Source organism: Bidens hawaiensis, unplaced genomic scaffold (genome assembly GCF_021521415.1).
Source record: "Bidens hawaiensis isolate Kalapana, Puna unplaced genomic scaffold, B.hawaiensis_p1.1 tig00034242_1, whole genome shotgun sequence".
NCBI classification, from domain to species: domain Eukaryota; kingdom Viridiplantae; phylum Streptophyta; class Magnoliopsida; order Asterales; family Asteraceae; genus Bidens; species Bidens hawaiensis.
This window is the reverse complement of record NW_027495918.1, coordinates 22,922-49,559: the sequence shown is the minus strand read 5'-3', so window position 1 is coordinate 49,559 and position 26,638 is coordinate 22,922. Positions and strand designations below refer to the sequence as shown.

The following is a 26,638-nucleotide window of genomic DNA, read 5'->3' as shown; positions in this document are numbered from 1 at the left end:
TTGGATTTTGTGTTTGATAAGTTTATGCATTGTGTTACTGTTTGATTTGCCAGTTTAATGCAAACCTAAGTATATGATAATACATTACTTTGAATCAAACCTAAGCACTTTGGTTTTGGTCTAAAAATTTATAACAATTAAAGTTAAGATTACTTTTGTAAAAACATCGTAACTCATAATTAACACAATAACTATTCACAAAACTAAAAGAGACATGAACAAAAGTCCTTTGAGGGTCAACTTGTCCCGAGCCCTACCGAAATTACCAGTTTTGATTCATTAATCTTCAGTTAAAGTTTTAAAATTTGAAATTTAAATTTATGGAACCAAAGAGAACAAAAGGTTGAATCTGTTTCTTGAACAAGATCTACAAATGCAATTGAATGATACCTCTGAAACGAATAACAAATAAGTATACGAGTGATATAACTTGCTGAGCAACCTGCGAGTTGATTAGCTGACCAACAAAGAGATTCACACCCACTTCAGAAATTCATTAGCTCATGAAAATTGCTGCCACCAAACACTCCCAGATTGTTGAAGCCACCATTAAGTTACAATTTTTTTCTTGCATTATTCTGAAAGAACAGTCGGTTTAACTGTATGTGATATTATGTGATATAACAAACACCACAGATCAGTTACAAACCACTAAGGTAGACAACATCAAACATGGAAATTGAGAACAAAAGACTCTTCTTTATCTTTTTTTGTTCAGCTGCTAGTAAAAGTATATGATTTTCAAGGAAATAAAAAGTGCCCTTTTGTGTTTTAGTGAAAGGATTATGTTTCTATGAAGGTGTTTTCTACAGAGAGATAAAGGGAGAGAGCAGACTAAAATAAAAGTTACGAATGGGGGAGATCAAATTGAGAGAATGAAGAAGAGTTTGTTAGTTTTATTTTTATAATACAGAGAAAGGCTTTAGGCATCCCACATCGGCTGAGTGAAATAACTGATAGAGTTGAGTTTATTATAAAAGCAAAAGCCATGTATTGAGCCAAGCATACCTTTCTCGGCCTTTTGGCTAAGATCAAGTGTGGTATCTGTTTTTATTAGTTTAATATTTGATATGTGAGCCATTGGCTCACTTGATATTATTCTTATTTTTTATGAGGAAAGATCTGCCAAAGTAGCTTGCTGCTTGGGTCTTCATGTGTACACTACCACAAAGGCCTGGCGCACCCCTCCAATTTAAGAAGTTAGACTTCTTAATTCATTGGTCTAGTTTTAAGGCTGTCTTAGCTTAACGTGATTTGTTGGTTCTGTTATGTGTCTTAGATAACTTGCTGACTTTGTGCTATACTGAAATGCCTTGTTTGATTTCGAGCTTGAGCTCAAGCTAGTTCTGGCACGAGATCCCTTGTTTAATTTCGAGCTTGAGCTCAAACCAATGCTGTCACGGCTTGTTTAAGGCCCTAAAGCTCATTTAATTGCGCTCTTAGCTACTTTAACCATCTATTTTTTTGCTTCTTTTTATCATCATCATCGTACTCAGTATATATCACCAATAGCAATGCTATGGTAGGGTCTGAGGAGGGTAAGATGTAGGGATAGAGAGGCTGCTTCCGGTGAGACCCCCGGCTCGATAATGGTTTTGAATCAAGCCTTGGACATAAGACACATAACACTCAATCATCGGGACACCGGCTGATTGGTGCATGTGCCCTTGTCTTTCGGCTATCAACGCCACCACATGATGCCTGATTAACCTTCCGCCACTTTTAACGTTATTTTCACGTGATTAGTAAAATAACGTCAAAATTAGTGCAATTTTTTTGCTTCTTAGTTTTATTCATAAGTATAGTCTTTTAGTAGCTTGCTGCTTGGGTCTTCATGCGTCGCCTTGGTCTTACACTACCACCAAGTCTAGGCGTACCCCTCCAATATTTAGTTCAACTTTCACTTTTAGTAATGCAGCTTGTTACTGCTTTACTATATTCAATTACATAGCGAAACTACCTTAATGAGCAAATGGTTTTTACTTTTTAAACATCTTCTAAGATCTGAACATAGCAACAAGATAGTGAAAATAGAGGCTCTAAGCACATCAAGTATGTATTATCTACACTTTCTAATGAAATACTTTGGAGGCTTCCTACTGTGAGTTTAATGGTGTTTTGTCTTTGGCAGGCCAAGCCTGAAAAGTGAAGAACCCGTGGGAAAGATTGGTACATGTACCACAATCTTCAACATGACCCTATAAAAAGTTCACCAAAATACGAATCGATTCTAGCATCAAAATATCCAATATTGACACTGAACTGTAAAATCTGTGAAATATAAAAATTTAACCATACCCCACATCCCTCTCTCTACACCAGAAAGAAAAAGTGTCCCTTCACTTGCAGCAACTCCAAAACACACCATACCAACTTTAGGTTTTATTGTTAAAACCAAAATTTAGAAGAACATAACAGCATATAAATTAAATGCTACATTTTCTTATAACTAGTTTCACTAACAGAAAATGAAAACAAAGTGTTCAATCTTACCCAAGACATGCAATCACAAATTGCCAACATGGAGTAAGTGCTCCTGCCAGGACAGTTTACATACATCTACATAAGGAAAAAAAGGTAGTTCGTATATTTAATAATCATTTTATGGATTAAAATTCCCAAGATATGAGTGATAAAAAAATGAAATCACACCAGAATGTCTGTGTCTCGTATATTGTGGCCAATGTAACAAGCTGTGATATAAGTCGCTGAGCTACCTGCGAGTTGATTAGCTGACCAACAAAAATAATGCGGTTCTTGAATAACACAGTAGAAAGATCCAAAGGTCCAGCTGGAGTCATGACAGCTTGCATTATAGGTGGAGCGGCCCCTATTCTTGCTACAGTTGGACTGTAAATGCTCAATTTTAAAAATTAAGGTAACACAGATATGATATTGATCAGGGACTCTATTCACATATTTATACATGAATTCTATTGTGTTCTAGATATCTAAATAGAGATAAGGTGCAGGCAACTGAGAAACCATTTCCCACCAATAGTATTCAAATATTTAAAATACTATAGGTGGGAGATGGATTCAGGTCTAATATGAATGAGACACAAGAAACAAAGAGATCAATCCACTAAAGAAAATTCGTTAGTTCATGAATGAGTTATCTGCGTAGAGAGAAAGAGAGGGAGCAGCTGGTCTAAATCTCTCCGCTCATTAGATTAGCAAACTTAATAAAAGTTATGAAAGGAACAAATTGAGAGAATGATGAGTTTGTTAGTATTATGGAAGGGTTTTTGCATATATCCTACATCAGCTAAGTCAGATAACAGATAAGAGGCGAGTTTAGTATAAAAGCAAGCGCCCTGGACTAGAATAATCATACCTTTCTCGGCCTTTTGGCTAAGATCAAGTGTAGTATCCGTTCTTATCAATTTAATATCTGATATGTGAGCCATCGGCTCACTCGATATTAATCTTATTTTTTATGGGGAAGACCCGCCAAAGTAGCTTGCTGCTTGGGTCTTCATGTGTTGCCTTGGTCTAACACTACCACCAAGGCTTGGCGCACCTCTCCAATTAATAGCTCAATTTAACTATAACTACGTATGGTGTTCCTGATAGAGGATTTGAACAAAAATAAAGGCTCAAAAGCATCTCATCTATGTCTTCTTGTCCTTTGTTATACTGCTTAGGGACATTAACTATCATGATGGGAAGCTCCTTGGCAGTTAGCAGGAATACTGAAGTTCCTGTAGGTTGGGTATATCTGTAGGTTCCTGGACGGATCTTACACGAGATATCCCGATATACACAGGTGCGGAATCCCTGTGTAGATCGTTACGGACGTAGAATATTAGCTCACGAACACACGTACACACAATACGAACAACCACACGTTATATTGATAACTCAAACCGAGATGCTTACAGACTCACGTCAATAGACTCACGTAACTGAACTCGATCAACCAAAACCTAAAATGACCAACCATGAAACAGTAACTCGTAGGTTACTTAAATACACGACAACTTCGCCTCAGGCGAAGTTGTCAATAACTTCGCTCGTTGAACAAGTTCGCCTAGGCGAACTTGTCAACAACTTCGCTTGGTTAACAAGTTCGCCTAAGCGAACTTGTCAACAACTTCGCTGTTACACAAACAATTACATAAACAATATTACAGACTCGATTACAGACTTTATACATATGAACTACTGACATCTATGTACCAACAGACTCCCCCTTGGCAGTAGCTTCATATCTTGATCTTTCAGCTCTTGTCTCGTAATCCTGTATCTTCATGCGTGCACTCCTTCTCTCACACACACCGTCACAACTCGTTGATACTTTCTTGCTTCATCCTTCCAAGCTGGAATATAAAAGATCTTTTTCTCGTTGAGCATCTTCAGATCAGCTTGCGATAAGTTGACAAGATGCATCGGATCGTAAATTCTAAGTATCTCTTGTTCATCCTCATCTTCCATCACAGCTTCAGCAGTCTGGCAATCAACGTACCACCATTTTAGATTCTTCAACACATCTTGAGGCAAATTCTTCATTGGAACCTCTTTGATGCATCGGATCGGCTTGTACTTCATCACCATCCATGGCTTGCCATCCGCTCTCAATCCCCTCTCTGTATCCTCCACGAGTTTTCCCTTCTGTGGCTTTAAGAGTTCAAACTTCTTTTCTTTTACGCCTTCTTTCCATACAATCTTCTCAATCATTCTTGCCATATTGTTGTTACTTCTGTTTATCAGGCCCAACCTGCCCAAATCTTTCACCTCGCATTCCGGCAACGTGTTGAGAGATCTCAACATTCTTTTGAAGTATTGAATGCCATCATAGCGTTTTACCACAAATAACTTGATCTGTTCATCATAAATCCAACAGATGATTCCCTTCTTCGCCTCAGCATAGCCTTTAATGTTATAGCTTTTCTTGAACATGGCTGGAACAGCAGGCTTCTTGGTCTTGATAAATCAATGAGCACAGCCTTCCTTCCACCTAGGCTGCTCCTCCCACTCAGTAGTCTCATCCATCTCAGCCTTCACATCTGCTTTCTCAACTTCAGGGATCTCGTGCTCGACATTTTCTTCCACAATCTCTCCTTCCTCTATCACATCCTCAACAATAATTTCTGCACCAATCTTTTCAATCTCACTGATTGGCAGAACATCTTCATCAAATAATACATCGTCGCTGAACATGTCATCATCAAGTTCCTTCAGCGCATCGATCACGTCGTCATCACCACCAGCCGCTTCGGTAGACTCCCCCTCAGCTGTGGAAGCCCCAAGAGCTTGTGAGGTTCTTGGCAGCTCACCACCTGCACCTTCCGGTGCATTGGGATCATCGTCTCGGTCTTCTCTACGCTTGGTCCTCAACTCATCTCCTCTACAGCTCATCTCCCCCTGAGATGCCAAGAACTCCTTCAAGGCATCTATTATTTTCCCGTGCTCAGCCAGGAGGGATGCCTGCAGTTGATTTGCTTCCACTAGGCTTTGAATAGTCTTTGACTGCTCAGCTACAATCCGCTCTAGTGAAGCTATCCGTTCCGAGTCAGAACTGGGCGTGTCCGCAGGTGGTACCGTACCCGATACTCCTGCAGTAGTGGTGACCGTAGACTCAACAAATCGTGCTACTACCACCGGTGGAGTACGCGATTGAGGTGGTAGAGACACAATTTCTGGAGCCGACGTCTGGACGGCTGTGATCTGTTGAATGTCAGCCGACGATGTAGCCACTACGGGAACAACCGTAGCGCTTGTACTTGATACCTGCACAGAGGTAGGAACAAGGGACATACCAGACAAGGCAGATGGAGCAAATCGTGCAAACCTTGAAGTCTCTCCGGCTCCTACACCCATACCTGTCGTTTCCCTTCTTGAGCGCTTGCGCACCAGCTGCACAGCCTCTTCTTCATCATCTTCCTCATCGTCGTCATCGACAATTCTCTTCTGCTTACCCACCGTTCTCTCATGTCTCACCATCATCTGTCTGGCCTCTTCCATCACCTCATCAAAATCTGCTTGTGGACCCGAGACTTGAATATTCTCATGTGGATCAAACCGGTCCATATCAAACAGCCCTTGCCCGCCGAACATGGCGTCAAGATCAATCTCAGAAGCTGGCACAGCAGCAGATACAGCAGTGGATACAGCAGGCGCAGCTGATACAGCCTGGGGTGCTGCCGCCTGTTGTGGTCTTGGGTCCCTGAACTCGTCCCCCGCCGCAGGCACATACTCTGGGTTTATAAGATACCCAAAAAGCGGAGTATGCCTGGGACGCAGCTCAAGCTTGCTTCGTGCGCTAGACGTGCGACACTGAGCAAAGATACGTTTCGTCACACATTCCACGTATCGAATAGGGCGTCTTTGAGGTAGCGACGGAGCCACATGATTTAAAATCATTTGTAGAAATCGAGGATACATTGTAAACCGCTCACGCGCCACAGCCCTCCTCTGACGATCGATCTCGTAAAAGATCATCTGACTAAAAGAATATCTTTTATTGTAAGTCAGGGCAGTCATAGCAGACTGCATCGTCGCACCCATTCCATCAGTGCCCGCCTTCCGTCCCGACATACAGACTATCATGACATGCATTAGGAAGCGCCACTGATCTAATAAGAATCCTTTCCTTCGCTGTGTATCTCCTAAGAGACCTGAATACCCCATCCTTAGGAACGCGCCATCACGAAAAGGAGCAACAAACTCCGTGGGGTCGTATCTTGTTTCTTCTCCAAATTGCAACGCCACCCGTATGTGTTCAGAGGAAAACTGAACAACTTGACCATTAACGGTGGCTCGCATCACCGGGGGCTCAACCCGGCAATTGTGACATCTGCCCCGATCCGACCCGACCCAGGTACCCGTTTCTCTTACCCGATCTCTTTCTTTTATGATTTAATATTTATTTATACTTATATTTTACTTTTAATAATAATAATATACTTTTCCTTCCCGCCTCTTTCTCTCTCTTTCTTTCCGCCGTCCCGTCCCTCTTCTCTCTTTCCGCCTTCTTTTCCCTCTTGTCGCCGTCCCGCCCTTACGCCTTGTTTCCCTCTTTTTCTTCTAACTCTTTGCTTGTCCTTTGTTCCTTCCCGCCTAAGGTTGTCTGCGCTGCTCCACGCGCCAGACCCCTTACAAGGAATCCTGCGTGAAGACCACCTGTTTCAGCGATACGCGAGACGAACTCTTCTCGCAGCGCGCTAAGAATTGTAATTCTTCTCGCAGCGCGCTAAGAACGGTAGTTCTTCCCGCGACGCGCTAAGGATTTGTAGTTCTTCTCGCAGCACGCGAAGAATTATAGTTCTTCCCGCGGCGCGCTAAGAAATGTAGTTCTTTCCGCGACGCGTTAAGGTTGGTTCTGTCTGCCTTCGCGCTCGCGCTCTCTTGACCTTCTGTGTCTGCCTTCGCCCTCCAGCCTTCTCGCGCTAAACCCTTTGAGTTTTCTTCTGTTTAATCTAGCCGTTGCTTTTGAGTTGTCTTGTCTTTTGAGCTGTTGACCTAATCTGCTTTATGTCTGAAAAGTTACTTTCGGCGCAGCATGCGCACCAACCCCATTGGTTGGCAGATAAAGTGACTGACATAATCTTTTGAGATCTGCTTTTTCCATGCTTGACCAGTACCTTTATCTGACCCGCCCATGCTTTTTACTGTTCCCTGTCAGCTTTATCTTGCCTCTGCAGCTGCCATATCTTTCCATATCTTTTGCTTTTGGAATCTTTTGCTTTTTGAGATCTTTTTCCCCTTTTCTAGGGATTGTGTTCCCTAGGGTTTCTCTATAAATAATAATAATATTTTCATAACACTACACACACAAAACACTTAATCTCTCCTGTTCTCTTGCTCCTTGCTCTCTCTGCCGCCTCCTCTCTGCCTCCGTCTTCCTCCCTGTTCTACCCTGCTTTTCCGGTAATATATATTATATATAATAATTTACTTATTAATTATGCTAACTTATAATCAAGACTTAAAACAAATCATTAAAACAATAATCTTTAATTATAGGTTAACTTGTGCTTGTTTAAAGTTGGTTCTTGCTTTATCTTACACTGCATCGTTTATCAAGTGAGTAATCTCGTACCTAATCCCTTTTTATTTTTAATGTTTTGGGATGTTCATGTGTTCATACAAACTTAGAGTCTTAAACTTGTTTATGAACTTTAGTCGCGCAGTATCCCATGTGTTGAGGACGTTTACTTGGCTGTTTATTTGTATGTGTGTATCATTAACCGCTTTGTTCGGCCTATTCCGAAGTTTTCATGGATCCATTAGATGAACACGGGAGACCTATCGTTTACGGTTTTCTTTGTTTACACTTGCACAGATGTTTTCTCGTTTTTGTGCTCAATTGGGAGCACGGATTGAACTATGAACTATGAGCTATGATCTATCTAGGCTTGATCACAATCTGATTGCACCCTTGTTAAACACCAGACATACACGTGTTGCGCGCAGATTTATTGTTACCTATGTATTGTATTAAACTTGATTTCTCACCAACACGCAAGTGTTTGACGTTTATTTTAACACATGTTCAGGTTTGCAGTAGCTGTTTTGGAGCTTGTGGACACGTAGGAAGTTTTCTTTATTTTGGACCTAGATTAAAATGTATCAAGACAAGTTTTTGCTGTTCGAATATTATGATTTATAATATATTGATTTATGATGATTTATGTTATCTTATGTTTACTTTGCGCGTGCGCGAATGAATGTATTTATTAAATATTGACACCCAATAGTGTCACGAGTAATGAAACAATATGTGGCGCCCCGATGTATAATCCGCCTTTGGTCGGGGTGTTACAGATTGGTATCAGAGCTCGTTGACTTTAGGATAGGTGGTTAGACGTAACGGCCTAGAATACCTAAGAGTCCCTTCTCGCGCATGAGAGAAATCTCATGTTTGCGCGCTTATTGTTAATTACTCGTTATTTATGAATATGCTCGCGCTTGCGCAGTATATGATTTTATGTTTTATTCCGCGATATTTCGATTTTTGTTGAATTTCGATTTTTATTGATTTTTCTTACATATTCGTTTGTTGGGTTTGAAAATCCGAAAAGTCATGGTGATACATGAATAGTTGATTTTCAATTTCCATTTACGATTATGTTCTGAGGTTGGAGACTTGAAAAGTCATGGTGATACATGAATTGTCAACCTCCAATACTCATTTTCTTGTATATTTTATATTGAGGATTGAAAAGTCATGGTGATACATGAATCGTCAATCTCCAATACTCGTTTACTCGTCATTTTAAATTGAGAATTTGGAAGATCATGGTGATACATGAATTGTCGATTCTCGATTCGAATTTGTTACCTTTATTAAGTCTGCATTTAGGGTCATTTATTTTACTTTAACTTTTGATAGTATCTAACTCTGCGAAACCAAGCTTTATAAGATTAAAACTTTGCGCTAAAACCAAGATATTAACTAAAATTAAAACTTTTATAGAATGCCTCCGCTATCTCGCCGATTTCAGAGAAGAGAAGCCTCGCGCATGCGTAGACAGCAACGTTCCCAGGAAATGGCCGCCGCGATAGCCCAAGCCTTGAGCCAAAACAATACCAACACCTCTGGTTACAACATTAAATCCTTCAACGCGGGTAACCCTCCAAAGTTCACAGGTCTTGAAGGAGCCACCGTGATGCTCCAGTGGCTTGAGAAAATAGAAAACGCTTTCCTCCACACCCAATGCCCCTCAGACAGACGAACCCTATATGCTTCCAGTGTCCTGGAATCCAGAGCGCTTACATGGTGGAATGGAGTAGCTCATGCGCGTGGCGCAGAGGCTGCTTCTAGCATGACATGGGAGGAATTCAAGGAAATTCTTACGCGAGAATTCTGCCCTCCCAACGAAGTTAAGCGCCTGGAGGAGGAATTTTGGAATCTTAAGCAATACAGTGGAGAAGCGCGCGAGTACGCGACGCGCTTCCACGAGCTAAGCTTACTGGTCCCTCACCTTGTTACCCCTTCACGCCGAGCCATCGAGAAATTCCTTGGGGGTCTCCCCATGGAAATTCAAGATTCTGTATGGGCCAGAAACCCAGTTACCCTCTCTGACGCCATCGAGTTGGCCGCTGTGCTCAGCGACAACCATGTCAGAGCAGGAACCCTGTTCCTGCGGGGATCTGAGAAGACCAAACTCACCAAGACTGCCCCTGAACCAACAGAAACCAAACCTGAACCCTCGAACCGTAACAACCTCAAGCGCAGGCGCAAGGCCTATGCGCTTACCAACCCGCCCATTGTCCAGCAACCCATCTACCAACCCCCAGTTTACGCGCCTAACCCTCTGTCAGCTTACCCAACACCTCCTGTAGTCCACAACTATGCCTTAACCAATCCAGCACTCCCTGCCCCGCCACTTAAGAAACCTTACACAGGAAACCATCCCTTTTGCCCAACCTGTAGATTTCACCACCCAACCCAAACCCCGTGTCGACTTTGTAACCGATGTGGCCGTACTGGTCACACTGCTGAGAACTGTAGAGTCCTTCCCGCCAATCCAATTGCGCCAACACCACCAGTCTACCCGCAGAATCCACAACCAACCTACCAAAACCCACGACCCAGATCGTGCTTTAACTGCGGTGATCCCAGTCATTTCCGGAACGCGTGCCCAAGACTACAAGTTCAGATTACGCAAGCGAATCCGGTGAACCAGATTTCAAACCAAGTGACGCGTGGACGAGCTTTTAACATAACCGCGCACCAAGCGCAAGCGAATAATGACGTAGTTAATGGTACATTTTTGCTTAACGGATTTTATGCTTCTGTACTTTTTGATACTGGCGCCGATCGAAGTTTTATCTCTCGCGCCTTCGAGCAGAAGCTTGCGCGACCGCGCGATAACTTAAAAGAAGATTTTTCAGTTGAATTGGCTAATGGCGAAACTGTTTTAATTAACTCGGTGATTAAAGATTGCACGCTTAACCTTAACGAAAACGATTTTCTAATCGACCTCATCCCCATGCCTCTTGGAAGCTTTGATGTTATCATTGGTATGGACTGGCTTACGCATAATCGCGCCGAAGTTATTTGCGCCAAGAAGATGATTCGCATACCTCGAGAAAATGGTGATCTTCATATCTACGGCGAAAAACCCTCCCGCGGTCTTAAGCTTATGTCTTGCGCCGAATCCCAAAGGCTTATGCGGAAGAAGTGTGGTGCATTCTTAGCCCATGTGGTCAAACCTGCTGAAGAGAAGAAGCTTCGCGATATCCCTGTTGTGCGTGATTTCCCTGAAGTTTTTCCTGATGATCTTCCTGGTATCCCTCCCGCTCGTGAAGTTGAGTTCCGTATTGATCTTGTCCCTGGTGCTTCCCCCGTAGCTAAATCTCCTTACCGTCTTGCGCCCGCTGAGATGCAAGAATTGGCAAGCCAACTTCAAGAGTTGACTGCTAAAGGATTCATTCGCCCTAGCTCTTCGCCCTGGGGTGCTCCGGTGTTGTTCGTTAAAAAGAAAGATGGATCGTTTCGCATGTGTATTGATTACCGCGAGTTGAACAAACTCACCATTAAAAACCGGTATCCCTTACTGCGTATTGACGACCTCTTTGATCAACTCCAAGGTGCCTCTTGTTTCTCGAAGATTGATCTCCGCTCTGGTTATCACCAGTTGCGCATCCGCGATGAAGATGTTCCGAAGACTGCTTTTCGAACTCGTTATGGCCATTTTGAATTCTTGGCCATGTCCTTCGGTTTAACCAACGCACCCGCCGTTTTCATGGATCTAATGAATCGGGTGTGTAGGCCTTTCTTGGATAAATTCGTGATTGTGTTTATCGATGATGTTCTGGTGTATTCTAAGACCAAGGCCGAGCATGAGCAACATCTTCGGTTGGTGTTGCAAAAGCTTCGAACCGAGCAGCTCTATGCTAAGCTTTCCAAGTGTGAATTCTGGTCTGATGAAGTACAGTTTCTTGGTCATGTTGTAAACAAGATGGGTATTCATGTCGACCCATCCAAGATTGAAGCAATCAAGAACTGGATTACGCCATCTACTCCTTCCGAGATCCGTTCCTTTCTGGGCTTAGCTGGTTACTACCGGCGATTTATTTCGAACTTCTCAAAGATCGCTTTGCCCTTAACAGCTCTAACGCACAAAGGTAAACCGTATATTTGGGGCTCGAAGCAAGAAGAAGCCTTTCTGACGCTCAAGCGTTTGTTGTGTGAAGCTCCTGTTCTTGCGCTACCTGAGGGTAATGAAGATTTTGTCGTGTATTGCGATGCCTCCAACCAAGGTCTCGGTTGTGTTCTTATGCAACGAGGCAAGGTTATCGCTTACGCATCAAGGCAACTCAAGGTTCATGAAAAGAATTATACAACTCACGACCTCGAACTAGGCGCAGTGGTATTTGCCTTGAAGATCTGGAGACACTACCTTTATGGTACTAAGTGTATCCTCTACACTGACCATAAAAGCCTTCAGCATATCTTTGATCAAAAGGAACTTAACATGAGGCAACGCCGATGGAACGAACTCATCAGCGATTACGATTGTGAGATCCGGTATCATCCTGGTAAGGCTAATGTGGTAGCCGATGCGCTCAGCCGAAAACCCTGCCAACTTAACTGTATCTTGCCGCGCACCCAGCTTCACTTCGCGCCGATTCAAAGCAACCTTGAATCGCGTATTCGTGACGCGCAGCGCGCATCCATCAGTAATGGTAACCTTCGCGCCGAGTTAGCGTGTGGCGCGGAATCGCATTTTGTCCCTAATCTGAGTGGAATTCTCTGCTATCTTAATCGCATCTGGATTCCCTTTGATGAGAATCTTCGCGCTGATATCCTGAGTGAAGCGCACAAATCTCGGTATTCTATTCATCCTGGCGCTGATAAGATGTACAAGGATTTGCGCATTACTTATTGGTGGCCCGGTATGAAAAAGGATATTGCTGTGTTCGTAGCTAAATGTCTGACTTGTTCTAAAGTGAAAGCTGAACACCAACGCCCATCTGGTTTGCTCGAACAACCTGAAATTCCTACGTGGAAATGGGAATGTGTAGCGATGGACTTTATTACCAAGTTACCTTTGACAGCAAGCAAACATGATAGCATTTGGGTAATAGTGGATCGTTTGACTAAGTCTGCTCACTTTCTGCCCATTCGTGAAAACTACCGTGTTGAGCAACTCGCGCAGCTTTATGTCAAGGAAATTGTCTGCCGCCATGGTACTCCTTTGAGCATCATATCCGATCGCGATGGCCGTTTTATATCTCGCTTTTGGAAATCTCTCCAATCTGCGCTAGGAACTCGCTTGGACATGAGTACGGCATATCATCCTCAGACTGACGGTCAGTCTGAGCGAACTATTCAAACTCTTGAGGATATGCTCCGATCTTGTGTTCTTGATTTTGGAGGTAATTGGGATTCGCACCTGCCTTTGATCGAGTTCTCTTATAATAACAGCTATCATTCCAGTATCGGTATGGCCCCATTTGAAGCACTTTACGGTCGTAAGTGCCGCTCCCCGATTTGTTGGAACGAAGTGGGTGAAACTCAAATCACAGGACCCGAACTTGTTCAAGAGACAACCGATAAAATCGCCAAGATCCGTGATCATCTGCTGACTGCTAGAAGCCGACAGAAGAGTTACGCAGATCGCAGACGAAAGCCTCTCGAATTTCAAGTTGGTGATCTTGTTCTCCTCAAAGTGTCGCCTTGGAAGGGTGTTGTCCGCTTTGGGAAGAAAGGTAAGCTTGCTCCTCGTTATGTTGGACCATTCAAGATTCTCGCGCGTGTGGGAAAAGTTGCCTACAGACTTGACCTGCCGCCCGCGCTCAGTAATGTGCATCCAACGTTCCATGTATCCAATCTCAAGAAGTGTTTAGCCGACGAGAACCTTCACATTCCACTTGATGAAGTTCAAGTTGATGAAACTATGCATTTCGTTGAGAAGCCTGTTGAGATTATGGATCACGAGGTTAAGCAAACCAAGCGCAGTCGTATCCCTATCGTGAAAGTTCGTTGGGAGTCCAAGCGCGGAGCCGAGTTTACATGGGAAAGGGAAGATCAAATAAAGATCAAGTACCCGCACCTGTTCTCTGCGCAACCTACTTCGAGATAAATTTCGGGACGAAATTTCTTAAAGTAGGGGAGACTGTGACATCTGCCCCGATCCGACCCGACCCAGGTACCCGTTTCTCTTACCCGATCTCTTTCTTTTATGATTTAATATTTATTTATACTTATATTTTACTTTTAATAATAATAATATACTTTTCCTTCCCGCCTCTTTCTCTCTCTTTCTTTCCGCCGTTCCGTCCCTCTTCTCTCTTTCCGCCTTCTTTTCCCTCTTGTCGCCGTCCCGCCCTTACGCCTTGTTTCCCTCTTTTTCTTCTAACTCTTTGCTTGTCCTTTGTTCCTTCCCGCCTAAGGTTGTCTGCGCTGCTCCACGCGCCAGACCCCTTACAAGGAATCCTGCGTGAAGACCACCTGTTTCAGCGATACGCGAGACGAACTCTTCTCGCAGCGCGCTAAGAATTGTAATTCTTCTCGCAGCGCGCTAAGAACGGTAGTTCTTCCCGCGACGCGCTAAGGATTTGTAGTTCTTCTCGCAGCACGCGAAGAATTATAGTTCTTCCCGCGGCGCGCTAAGAAATGTAGTTCTTTCCGCGATGCGTTAAGGTTGGTTCTGTCTGCCTTCGCGCTCGCGCTCTCTTGACCTTCTGTGTCTGCCTTCGCCCTCCAGCCTTCTCGCGCTAAACCCTTTGAGTTTTCTTCTGTTTAATCTAGCCGTTGCTTTTGAGTTGTCTTGTCTTTTGAGCTGTTGACCTAATCTGCTTTATGTCTGAAAAGTTACTTTCGGCGCAGCATGCGCACCAACCCCATTGGTTGGCAGATAAAGTGACTGACATAATCTTTTGAGATCTGCTTTTTCCATGCTTGACCAGTACCTTTATCTGACCCGCCCATGCTTTTTACTGTTCCCTGTCAGCTTTATCTTGCCTCTGCAGCTGCCATATCTTTCCATATCTTTTGCTTTTGGAATCTTTTGCTTTTTGAGATCTTTTTCCCCTTTTCTAGGGATTGTGTTCCCTAGGGTTTCTCTATAAATAATAATAATATTTTCATAACACTACACACACAAAACACTTAATCTCTCCTGTTCTCTTGCTCCTTGCTCTCTCTGCCGCCTCCTCTCTGCCTCCGTCTTCCTCCCTGTTCTACCCTGCTTTTCCGGTAATATATATTATATATAATAATTTACTTATTAATTATGCTAACTTATAATCAAGACTTAAAACAAATCATTAAAACAATAATCTTTAATTATAGGTTAACTTGTGCTTGTTTAAAGTTGGTTCTTGCTTTATCTTACACCGCATCGTTTATCAAGTGAGTAATCTCGTACCTAATCCCTTTTTATTTTTAATGTTTTGGGATGTTCATGTGTTCATACAAACTTAGAGTCTTAAACTTGTTTATGAACTTTAGTCGCGCAGTATCCCATGTGTTGAGGACGTTTACTTGGCTGTTTATTTGTATGTGTGTATCATTAACCGCTTTGTTCGGCCTATTCCGAAGTTTTCATGGATCCATTAGATGAACACGGGAGACCTATCGTTTACGGTTTTCTTTGTTTACACTTGCACAGATGTTTTCTCGTTTTTGTGCTCAATTGGGAGCACGGATTGAACTATGAACTATGAGCTATGATCTATCTAGGCTTGATCACAATCTGATTGCACCCTTGTTAAACACCAGACATACACGTGTTGCGCGCAGATTTATTGTTACCTATGTATTGTATTAAACTTGATTTCTCACCAACACGCAAGTGTTTGACGTTTATTTTAACACATGTTCAGGTTTGCAGTAGCTGTTTTGGAGCTTGTGGACACGTAGGAAGTTTTCTTTATTTTGGACCTAGATTAAAATGTATCAAGACAAGTTTTTGCTGTTCGAATATTATGATTTATAATATATTGATTTATGATGATTTATGTTATCTTATGTTTACTTTGCGCGTGCGCGAATGAATGTATTTATTAAATATTGACACCCAATAGTGTCACGAGTAATGAAACAATATGTGGCGCCCCGATGTATAATCCGCCTTTGGTCGGGGTGTTACAGCAATCATACTCTACCGTCTGCCAAAAGTCTTCAATATTCGGCAGTGAAATAGGCAGGGTAGTTGTAATAGCGTGAAATATTCTTGAGCGCAGTAGAAAGGTGATAATCTCCCGGTAGTCCTCCACGCCTTTTGCATCTGGATCTAGAGTGATGAACTGGTTATGAGCTGGAAAGAATTGCCTCTGATCGTCACCGTCATCACCACCAGCTCCTCTAACAGCAGCCATATCTGCACTAAACGAACTAAGTTAGATAACCATTAAGCAACTCACAAGTTCGCTTTATACCATGAGCGAAGTTGTGATCAAACATGTATAGGCGAAGTTAAAGGTGAGGCGAAGTTAAAGGTGAGGCGAAGTTGGGAACAACTTCGCTTCATCTGTAAGTTCGTCTAATTAATTTTAAGTAAAATGATCTAGGCGAAGTTGAAGTCAACTTCGCCTTATCACAACATCGCCTAGGCGAAGATAAGAGTTAGGCGAAATTAAGCTTCAGGCGAAGTTGCGGATAACTTCGCCTCAAGCGAAATTAAGCCCCAGGCGAAGTTGTGGATAACTTCGCCTAAACCATAACTTCGCCTTCATCTGAATCGGCGACTGTTCAGATTCAAACGGCCAAAAATCCGATGATTCCGCACGATTTGACGATCCAGGAGAGAAGAACACAACATATTAATGTTATTAAGACTAAAAGTTCGTCCATGAACACGTAACACAAGTTTGAAAAACTCGGTTTTGAAGGTCCGACGACCCGAGGTCTCGAACCGGGTAAAAACTTCTATGAAAGAACATGTTAGTGATGTATATCGACAACACGTACCCTCAAGTGATAATCGAAACTGGAAACGAAGATCGAAATCGGAAAGGAATCAAGTTCGCCGGAAAATTCTTAAGTTCGCCGGAAAATTCGGAGCTTAAGTTCGCTGATAACTTTGAAAATAATGAAAATTACTGTTTAAAAAACCTTATATAGGGTCAGTGTAGTTCAGGCGAAGTTACGGATAACTTCGCCTAGGCGAAGTTAAGCACAAGTTCGCCTGATTCAACAACTTCGCCTATAATTTCAAAATCAAACCTTTAAGTTTGAACATTTTGCAATTAACATTTGAAACTTCCAAAAAGAGTTAAACCAATATGATCATGTCTAAGTAACCAGTTATAAAATAATACAACTACAAAAAGAGGAAAAACTTATAAAAATTTAACAAATAAGGGATCAAATTTCAGTCTAGACAGGGACACCACGTTTTAGAAAAGATCCTAACAGGAATCATACTAACTACGTGACTGTTACATAGATCCGTGTTTAGCTGTATTATGACATATAGTGACAGGTTGTAAGCAGGTAATATACTTAAGATGGTTTTCATCATTTCTGTGATACGAGTTAGGTTCAATTAATCCTTAAAATTTAAGTGGGCAACAACTCAGAAATATTGATGCATTCTATCTATCCTCAAAGCGTAATTGGCTTTCCCAAGTCACCCCGAATTGACTTCGACCCATAGTGTCTGATTAACTTGTAAGTATTCTATGTCTGGATCCTGTATTCATTCTTACTCCATGATTGAGAAGTCTCGATATCTTGAACTCTCTAATGTTACAATAACTTCATAAGTACTATTTTTTTTTTCAAACATACTTATAGACTTCAGAGTAATAAATAACTGCAAGTCCCGAATCTGGATCACTGCAGTGTCTTGAAACGCCTTCTTCACGGGAATCAGAACACTTACGGGCTCGTGTATGACTGGGTAATCACTTTTCTGCCTATCATTCGGAAAGATATACATGAAGACACGCAAAACTCTTAAGGAGTTTCCACATAAAATCAAGTAAACTTTAATTTGTATCACATCTACTTTTACGCACCATAAAAAGTTACCATGACATACAATGATTGTCCTAAAGCCTTTTAAGCCTAATAACTTCACCAGTTAAGCACACAAAGTTAGTATATATATCATTTTCCAAGGTTGGATCAATTTTCTGTTAAACATAGCAAAGAACTTCTTACGAAGTATTAGACTTGAAAAGTAATTTCATTTCCCCTTAAAAAAAAAAAATTTTGACTTTAGTCACCCCGATCACGTCAAAGTCTTCAGGTAAACGGCAATCCCGAAGATCCAATGGATCAACTGGACTGACCACATACAAGTATGTGTCCTTCTCACTAAGAATGACCGACTAATTTTCAGTGACAGAAAGAAAACACATCTTAACTGCCCCGGTCACTTTCAGTCATCTGGTTAATGGCGACCCTCATTCTCTAAGTAGAAACGAGGACCAAAACATATCCGAGGATATGTCCATCAAACTGAGGTAACCGACTGATTTTAAGCAATAGTGATGTTTTTTTTTTTTTTTTTTTTCGAATAATCATAAAAACATGGTTACTCGGGATTGATCATCCCGTTCAGCTCAATTAGGTTTTGAAATCTGGATTTATCAAACGCTTTTGTAAATAAATCAGCGTAATTTTCCAGCGTATCGACCTTTTCGACCTTGATCAGTTTCTTCTCAGCACAATCCCGTATGAAGTGATGACGAATGTCAATATGTTTAGTTTTACTATGCTTCACGGGATTGTTAATTACTGAGATGGCAGCAGTGTTATCAATTAAAATAGGAGTGAGTAAGAAATTCAGACCATAGTCGCGCAATTGTTGCTGAATTCACAAAACCTGAGAACAGCAGTTGGATGCTGCCATATATTCAGCTTCGCACGTTGAGATTGCAACTGACGTCTGTTTCTTGCACTGCCATGAAACTAATCTTCCACCGAGAAACTGACAACTTCCAGTTGTTGACTTCCGACTCTGATTGCACCCTCCATAATCAGAGTCTGTGTAAGCGACCAGCTCCAAGTCACCTCCTCTCGGGTACCACAACCCCAGCTTCGGCTTGCCCTTGAGATACCGCAGTATCCTCTTTGCACCTTTCATGTGAGATTCCTTTGGGTTTGCCTGAAAACGAGCACAAAGACAAACAGCAAACATTATATCAGGCCTAGAAGCAGTTAAATACATCAAAGAACCTATTATAGCCCGATACTGAGTTGGGTCCACATCTGCGTCACCGTCAATTTCAGCTCCCAACTTGTGGTTGACGCAAATTGGAGTGTCAAATGGAGAAGAGTCCTCCATCTTGAAACGCTTGAGGACATCATGAACATATTTTGTTTGATGAATGAACATCCCATCCTTCTTTTGATCAACCTGCAATCCTAAAAAGAAAGTTAGTTCACCCATAGCACTCATTTCAAACCTTTTCTTCATGACGGCTTCAAATTCCTGACATATGGAGACTCTTGATGCAGCAAATATTATGTCATCCACGTAGACTTGAACCAGCAGGATGTCACTTCCTTCTCTCTTCACAAACAAAGTACTGTCGATCAAACCCCTTTCAAAACCATTTTCTAGCAAGTAGTCCGATAACGTTGAATACCAGGCACGAGGTGCCTGATGTAATCCATACAGCGCCTTGCTCAACTTGTATACGTGATCTGGATAGTCTGGGTCAGGAAAACCCGGAGGTTGCTCAACATACACAACCTCATCAACTATCCCATTCAAAAACGCACTCTTCACATCTAGCTGAAACACCTTCATCTTCTTGAACGCAGCAAACGCCAAAAACAATCGTATCGCTTCCAACCTGGCCACCGGAGCGAACACCTCATTATAGTCTATCCCCTCTTGCTGATTAAATCCTTTAACGACCAGCCTCGCCTTGTTTCTTATAATGATCCCCTTTTCATCTCTCTTGCACTTGAACACCCATTTTGTGCCAATTGCATGCACATTCCTTGGTTTTTCAACCAAAGTCCAAACTTCCATCTTCTCGAATTGAGCCAACTCTTCTTGCATGGCCTCGACCCACGAGCTGTCCTTTAAAGCCATTTGATAATTTTTCTGTTCAATCTGGCTTATAAAGCAGGTATACAGACATTCATCGATTATTCCTGTCTCCTTAATGCTTGTATAAACACAGGTGTGTTCATTCAAGCTGCTTCTCGTTTGTACACCTGAGGACACATCACCAATCACATTGTCCAAAGGGTGATTTTTATGAATTCTCGTGGTCGGAACAGAACTGACATGCAAATTATCTTCCAAATTAGAAGAGATCTCATCAATGGTTGTTTCATGCTGAGAGTGAAAAGGATTGATAAATTCTTCTTCAGTTGAGGCAGCAGGGGTATCAATAGTGTTTGATGAGGAAGGTTGACATTTTTCAATCAGCTGTCTTTGCAATAGATTTTCTTCCTCATCGAGCATCATCTTCGTCGCAGCTCTTTCTTCTTCTTCAGAAATCTCCAAATCCGGTACGTTAAACGACTTAAAAAGCTTAACATAGTCGAAAAGCTCAGCAGGTCCATTGCTTGGTTTTGGCGGTTGGTAACTTGTGATGTCAGTGTTACATACCACCTCCACCTTGCAAGTCGAAGTATTGAAGACACGCCTGTTGGGAGTCCCAACAACATAACCGACTAAGATTCCTTCATCGGCTACTTCTCCAAATTTCGAATTTGTCTTCAAGATCGAACAAGGAGACCCGAATGGTTCAAGACCACTCAAGTTGGGCTTCCTTCCATGCATAAGCTCGTAGCAAGTTTTACCAAGTCTCTTAACGGTTAACACTCTATTCAGAACATAGCAGGCTGTAGCGACTGCTTCAGCCCAGAACATCACAGGAAGCTTCGAATCTGCCAGCATAGTCCTGGCTCCTTCAATTAAAGTTCGGTTCTTCCTTTCATCCACTCCATTCTGTTGCGGAGTATACGGAGCGCTGTATTGATGTTCAATTCCTTTCTGAAGACAGAAGATCTCCATTTCAAAATTCTTGAACTCTGTCCCATTGTCACTTCTGATGAACTTAACTGTTTTACTCATGACGTTCTCAACTTTAGTAATCAAACTCTTCACCATTTGAGCCGTCTCATCTTTCGATTTCAGAAAATATACCCACGAGTATCGCGAGTAGTCATCAGTGATCACCAAGCAGTAAGAAGTACCTCCTAGACTTTTTACATTCACTGGACCGAAGAGATCCATGTGAAGCAGTTCTAGAGTACTGGCAATTGAGTTGACCTTCTTGGTGAGATGGGATTTCTTGTGTTGCTTTCCCTTCTTGCATGCAATACATTTGTCTTCAAAGTTAAAACTTTTCAAGGGAACTCCCATCACAAGCCCATTTTTGACAATGTGGTTCATCTTCCGAAGATGAATGTGCCCCATTCTCCTGTGCCATAGTTCGGATTCTGATTCGCTTGCTTTCGTCAACAAACTTGATTCTCCCAAGGCCATTTCAGTAGACCTCATATCCATCACATACGTATTTGTATCACGTGGAGCTGTCATCACTATCCACTCTTCTGGTATCTGAAAACCAGACTTCAACACGATCGCCTCATTCTTCGTGAAGTGAACAGTATACTCCTTATCACAAATCTGCGACACACTCAGCAGATTGTGCTTCAGCTCTTCCACAAAATTAACATTCTCAAGTGTCATCTTCCCATTGGACACCGTTCCTTTCCCGGTAATTCTTCCTCCACTTTCACCAGCAAAACTAACTCTGGCTCCCTGAACAGGTTTTAAGTCGTGCAACAAGTATTTGTTGCCCGTCATGTGCCGGGAACAGCCGCTATCTACAATCCAAAGACTGTGGGCAGCCCTGTTCAACTGTTCCTGCACAATAAAGCAAATGATTAGAATCTAGGGACCCAAGACCAATTGGTCTTGGATCTATACATCCCGTACTTCTGCTTTCCGAAGTTAGCATTTGAATAATTCCAGTCAGTCCTAGTAGGAAATCTCATTGGAGATTGAATGTGAGGCCTTCCAAACCTATGTGTATTGAAAGTATTATATCTTACGGTTTGGTGATTAGCATTGTAAAACTGAGGTTTGTTTCTGTGAAAACCTGAATTAGTTACATTTTGAAACTTTAAAGGGTTTTCATTTTTAACAGTATTAAAATTACCAGTAGACTTATGCTCAGTTTTAATAGGCCTCGCACCTCTGAATTTCGGCGTCAGAGGACAATCTGCAACAAGATGTCCTACCTTATTACACCGAAAACAACACCTATACTCCATTTTCTTTTCAAATGTTGTTTTGGATGTAGAGGCAGTGTTACCAGCCGTTCGTCTCACATAAGGTGGGACGTACGGGTTGAGTGGAGTACTCTTTTTAGAAGTTTTATCTTTATCTCCACCAGTGGATAACACTACCTTCTCTTTTGTCTTACCCGATTCGGACAACTTATCCGAATCCGATGAGACTTGACTCGTAACAGAAATATTTACACTTGAAACAGGCGAACTCGTTTCGCCACTGCTAACACTTGAATCTTTACTTGTAACCTTGATAGGAACTGTCTGAGGAACTTCAAAATCAGCAGATTTCTGTACACTAGGGTTAAACGTGTAATTGTGGTTATACGGTGGTGGAACCTCGTGATAACCAATTCCTCCTCTCTTTGTAGAGGTACCTTGATCACTAACAAGGTGATCAAGAATAGCTGAGGAATTTCGGAACTGCTCCAGTTTTCGGTTCAGTTCCACCACTTTCACCTGGTGGTCAGCAATCTGCTTTTCACGTTCAGCAATCAGTTTAGTCTTTTCTTCTAAAACCTCATAACTAAGATCAATAACTTCAATTTTCTCAGCAAGTTTAGTTTTTAAGCTCTTAATATCTTTTTCACATGCTTTAATTTTAACTTTGTAACTGTTTTCTCTTGCTTTCGTAAAGTGATGATCTTCTTTAAGAGTTTTAAATTCAGCATCTAAACGAACATACTGATCAGTCATGGTAGCTAGTTGCTCAGACAAATTCTCACATTTAGAACAACTAGATTTAGAACTTACCTCGGAGATTTGATCATTGTTATATGCCATGAAAGCTTTTTCCTTACCAGTAGCTTTCTCTTCTCCGGTATTCTTCTCACGTTCTTCATTCTCAACCTTAGCCATATTTGCATGTTCATTATTTTCATTCAAATGCAGGTTCCAGTTGTATTCACCTGCTTCTCTGGACAGCATGGCATTGACTTCTTTGGCACTTCCAGTGTGCTGTGGGGATCGGCCCTGACCACGCTCAACTCTCTCGTTTCTGCAATCTTTGGCAAAATGCCCGTTTTGTTGACAGTTATAGCACCTTACCTTGGACTTGTCGAACCCTGGCCTGCCACCAACAAACTTTCTCCCCGTCTTCCTCATGAACTTCTTCACTCGCCTCACTATCATGGCCATCTGCCATTGTAAATCCATCTCCTCCAGATCATCAGCATCGATCTGGTCATAGTCTTCATCTAGCATTGCCGGATCAACTACCTTTCCTTGAATATAGTTTTCGTATGAAGCAATAAATGAAGCATAGAGGCCAAACTGCTCTTCAGCAGATTTGACGCTCATTGGCATCTTTGAGTAATTATTGCTTGAGGAACTTGAAGATCCACCACTCTGGCTTGCTGTCTGTTGAGTACCACTAGATCCACCCGCAACAAAGCAAACATCCCCATTTGAATTTACTGACACATGCCCCTCCTATGAAGAATTGGCACCCGACTCACCTTTCGAGTAGTAGGCGGCAGAGTCAGTTTTTGAACTTGTATTGGAGTTCACTTTCGCACCATACATGCTTGGATCTTGAACCTGATCCATAGATGTTTCTTTCCTCACCATATTAAGCTCAAAAGTTCTGAGCTTGTTGACAGCGGTTTCAAGATCATAAGTGGAGAAGTCCTTGTCTTCCCTCATTAATACAGTATACATCTCCCATTTTGGTGGGAGAGCATCGAGAAGTTTTTCTACAATCTCTTCTTCTCGGTAGGAAATGGAGTAGTTACTCAATTCAGTCATGAGATGATAATATCGAGTGATAATATCATCAAGAGATTCGTTCTTTAAGTACTTAAAGACTGAAAATTGAGTTTTAAGCAGCTTTATCTTTGAGGCCCGAATGCCTACATTTCCTTCGAATCTGCTCTCAAGAGCTTCCCAAAGCTCTCTAGCCGATGTATACTTTCTGAATGTATGGAGGATCTCTTGCGGAAGAGCCATTGTGATTGCCGCATGAGCCTTGCTTTCGGCTTCGTACATCTTCTTCTCCTCCTCTTCCATTTTACTGTATTTCTTTATTTGGTCTCGACCCTCATACTGCATGATTGGTGGAATATATCCATCTTGGATGCATACCCACATTTTTGCATCCTGGTACTTAACATACTGTATGAACCGATCCTTCCACGCAACAAAGTCGGTTCCTTTTAGCAATCTTGGGGCCTTTGTGGCTGACCCCGCTTCAACTTCCATCTTGACAAGCTCTGAAATGTTGATTGACGACATCCTTCTTGAAGAATTCTGAAATGGGCGAAGTTAGAAAAATTTCTTCGAAACAGTACTGTAGGCGAAGTTAAGTATAACTTCGCTTAAGTAAAAACTTCGCTGGATCCTTTGTAAATTCGCGTAAATGGGCGAAGTTGAGAATAACTTCGCTTAGGATAAGCGAACTTAGAAAGTAAGCGAACTTGAAGAGAACTTCGCTGAACGAGGCGAACTTGAGAAGAACTTCGCTGAGTTAGGCGAAGTTGAGGAGGTAGGCGAAGTTATGAATAACTTCGCTTCTCCTTATATCTTCGCTGAAACCCTACGAATCCTGACGGCAACTTCGCCTGATGAACAGCAACTTCGCCTGACGAACTTGAACTTTCTGTAGATCTGAAAAACGGATTTTAACGACGATTTTGACGATTTGAAGGCTTAAACACACTGGTAGGAAGCTAGAATGAGCAAAAACACCACAAACTCGTCCCGGTAACACCCGAAATGGAACGAATTCTACACCCGCGTGAATATCCCGAACCACACAATCGAGCAAATGCTCTGATACCAATTGTAGGTTCCTGGACGGATCTTACACGAGATATCCCGATATACACAGGTGCGGAATCCCTGTGTAGATCGTTACGGACGTAGAATATTAGCTCACGAACACACGTACACACAATACGAACAACCACACGTTATATTGATAACTCAAACCGAGATGCTTACAGACTCACGTCAATAGACTCACACGTAACTGAACTCGATCAACCAAAACCTAAAATGACCAACCATGAAACAGTAACTCGTAGGTTACTTAAATACACGACAACTTCGCCTCAGGCGAAGTTGTCAATAACTTCGCTCGTTGAACAAGTTCGCCTAGGCGAACTTGTCAACAACTTCGCTTGGTTAACAAGTTCGCCTAAGCGAACTTGTCAACAACTTCGCTGTTACACAAACAATTACATAAACAATATTACAGACTCGATTACAGACTTTATACATATGAACTACTGACATCTATGTACCAACAATATCAGTCACAACTTGTCTAATTTTAAGTTCAAGCAAGAATCTTTCTAGTTGCAACTAATTTTAAGTTCATGCAAGAATCTTTCTACTTGCAAGTTACTGTTTGGCATGTTAATGCATATTAAAAACGTATAATATTTAGATGGACTGGTTTTTGTTTCAAATTCACGTCTTAAGAATGGTAAAATTTCCAATATTTTGGTGGCGCTTCTTTGCAATCAGCTCATCATCCTGTACGTCCTGACCGGATTTACTGATATGACCCAATACCAACTGACTATTGACGGTCCGTTCAAGTTAGCCACCCAATCTTGGTTTTGACCAGTCACATGATATAACCAGATCAATCTTGATCTGACCAGTCACATGATATAACCTGAAAATTGCTGCCACCAAACACTCCCAGATTGTTGAAACCGCCATTAAGTTACAATTTTTTCTTGCATTATTCTGAAAGTACAGCCGCTTTAACTGCATGCTATATTTTATGATATAACGAACACCACATATCAATTTTTTATACTTCAAACATGGAATTGAGAAAAAAAGACTCTTCTTTAGCTTTTCTTGTTCAACTGTTAGTAAAAATATATGATTTACAGGGAAATAAAAGTACCTTTTTGTGTTTTGCTGGGGGGATTATGCTTCTATGAATGCGCTTTCTACCGAGAGAGAAAGAGAGATCTGTTGGTCTAAATCTCTTTGCTCATTAGATTAGCAGACTTGATAAAAGTTATGAATGCGGAGACAAGTGGGATTTTAGTTTTATTGATAAATTAGGTTATTGACCTGTGCATGTACGGGTGGACGTATAGAAATCGTCTAACAAACATATATAATTTTATATTATATTGTAATTTGTAATATGTTTTCTGGGACGACAACATGATATTTAGTTGTAAATAATACTGGTACGAAAGGAAATAATTGTCAAACATAAAGATAAATAAAAATAAGATACAAAGTACAATGTTTAGAAACACAATTAAAAGTTAAAAATTTAAAATTCATAAACTAATAAGTTTGATAAACTAGTGTAAAGCCATGGTGCATGTCTACCATGAGTTCATATTTATATTTAACCAGAAAATCAAAGAGACGGTTAATAAGAAAAATTGACTAAGGTCCAATAGACTACATATTTAACCAGCATGAATTAAAAATTTGTTATGAACATCACACCTTATAGTTATAAATAATCCATTTTCGCTACTCACG

The 26,638-nt window shown here is 41.6% G+C and overlaps 1 non-coding gene and 2 pseudogenes across 1 annotated transcript; all 3 read left to right on the top strand.

Moving 5' to 3' along the window:
- The window catches only part of LOC143585950 (SNF1-related protein kinase regulatory subunit gamma-1-like), a 37,043-nt pseudogene that overhangs the window by 1,165 nt on the left and 9,240 nt on the right, over positions 1-26,638 (top strand).
- On the top strand, positions 1,005-1,188 carry LOC143585968 (U2 spliceosomal RNA; annotated as a pseudogene).
- LOC143585966 (U2 spliceosomal RNA) lies at positions 3,334-3,528 on the top strand. The gene has a single exon (XR_013144627.1). It is a non-coding gene; the product is annotated as a U2 spliceosomal RNA (small nuclear RNA).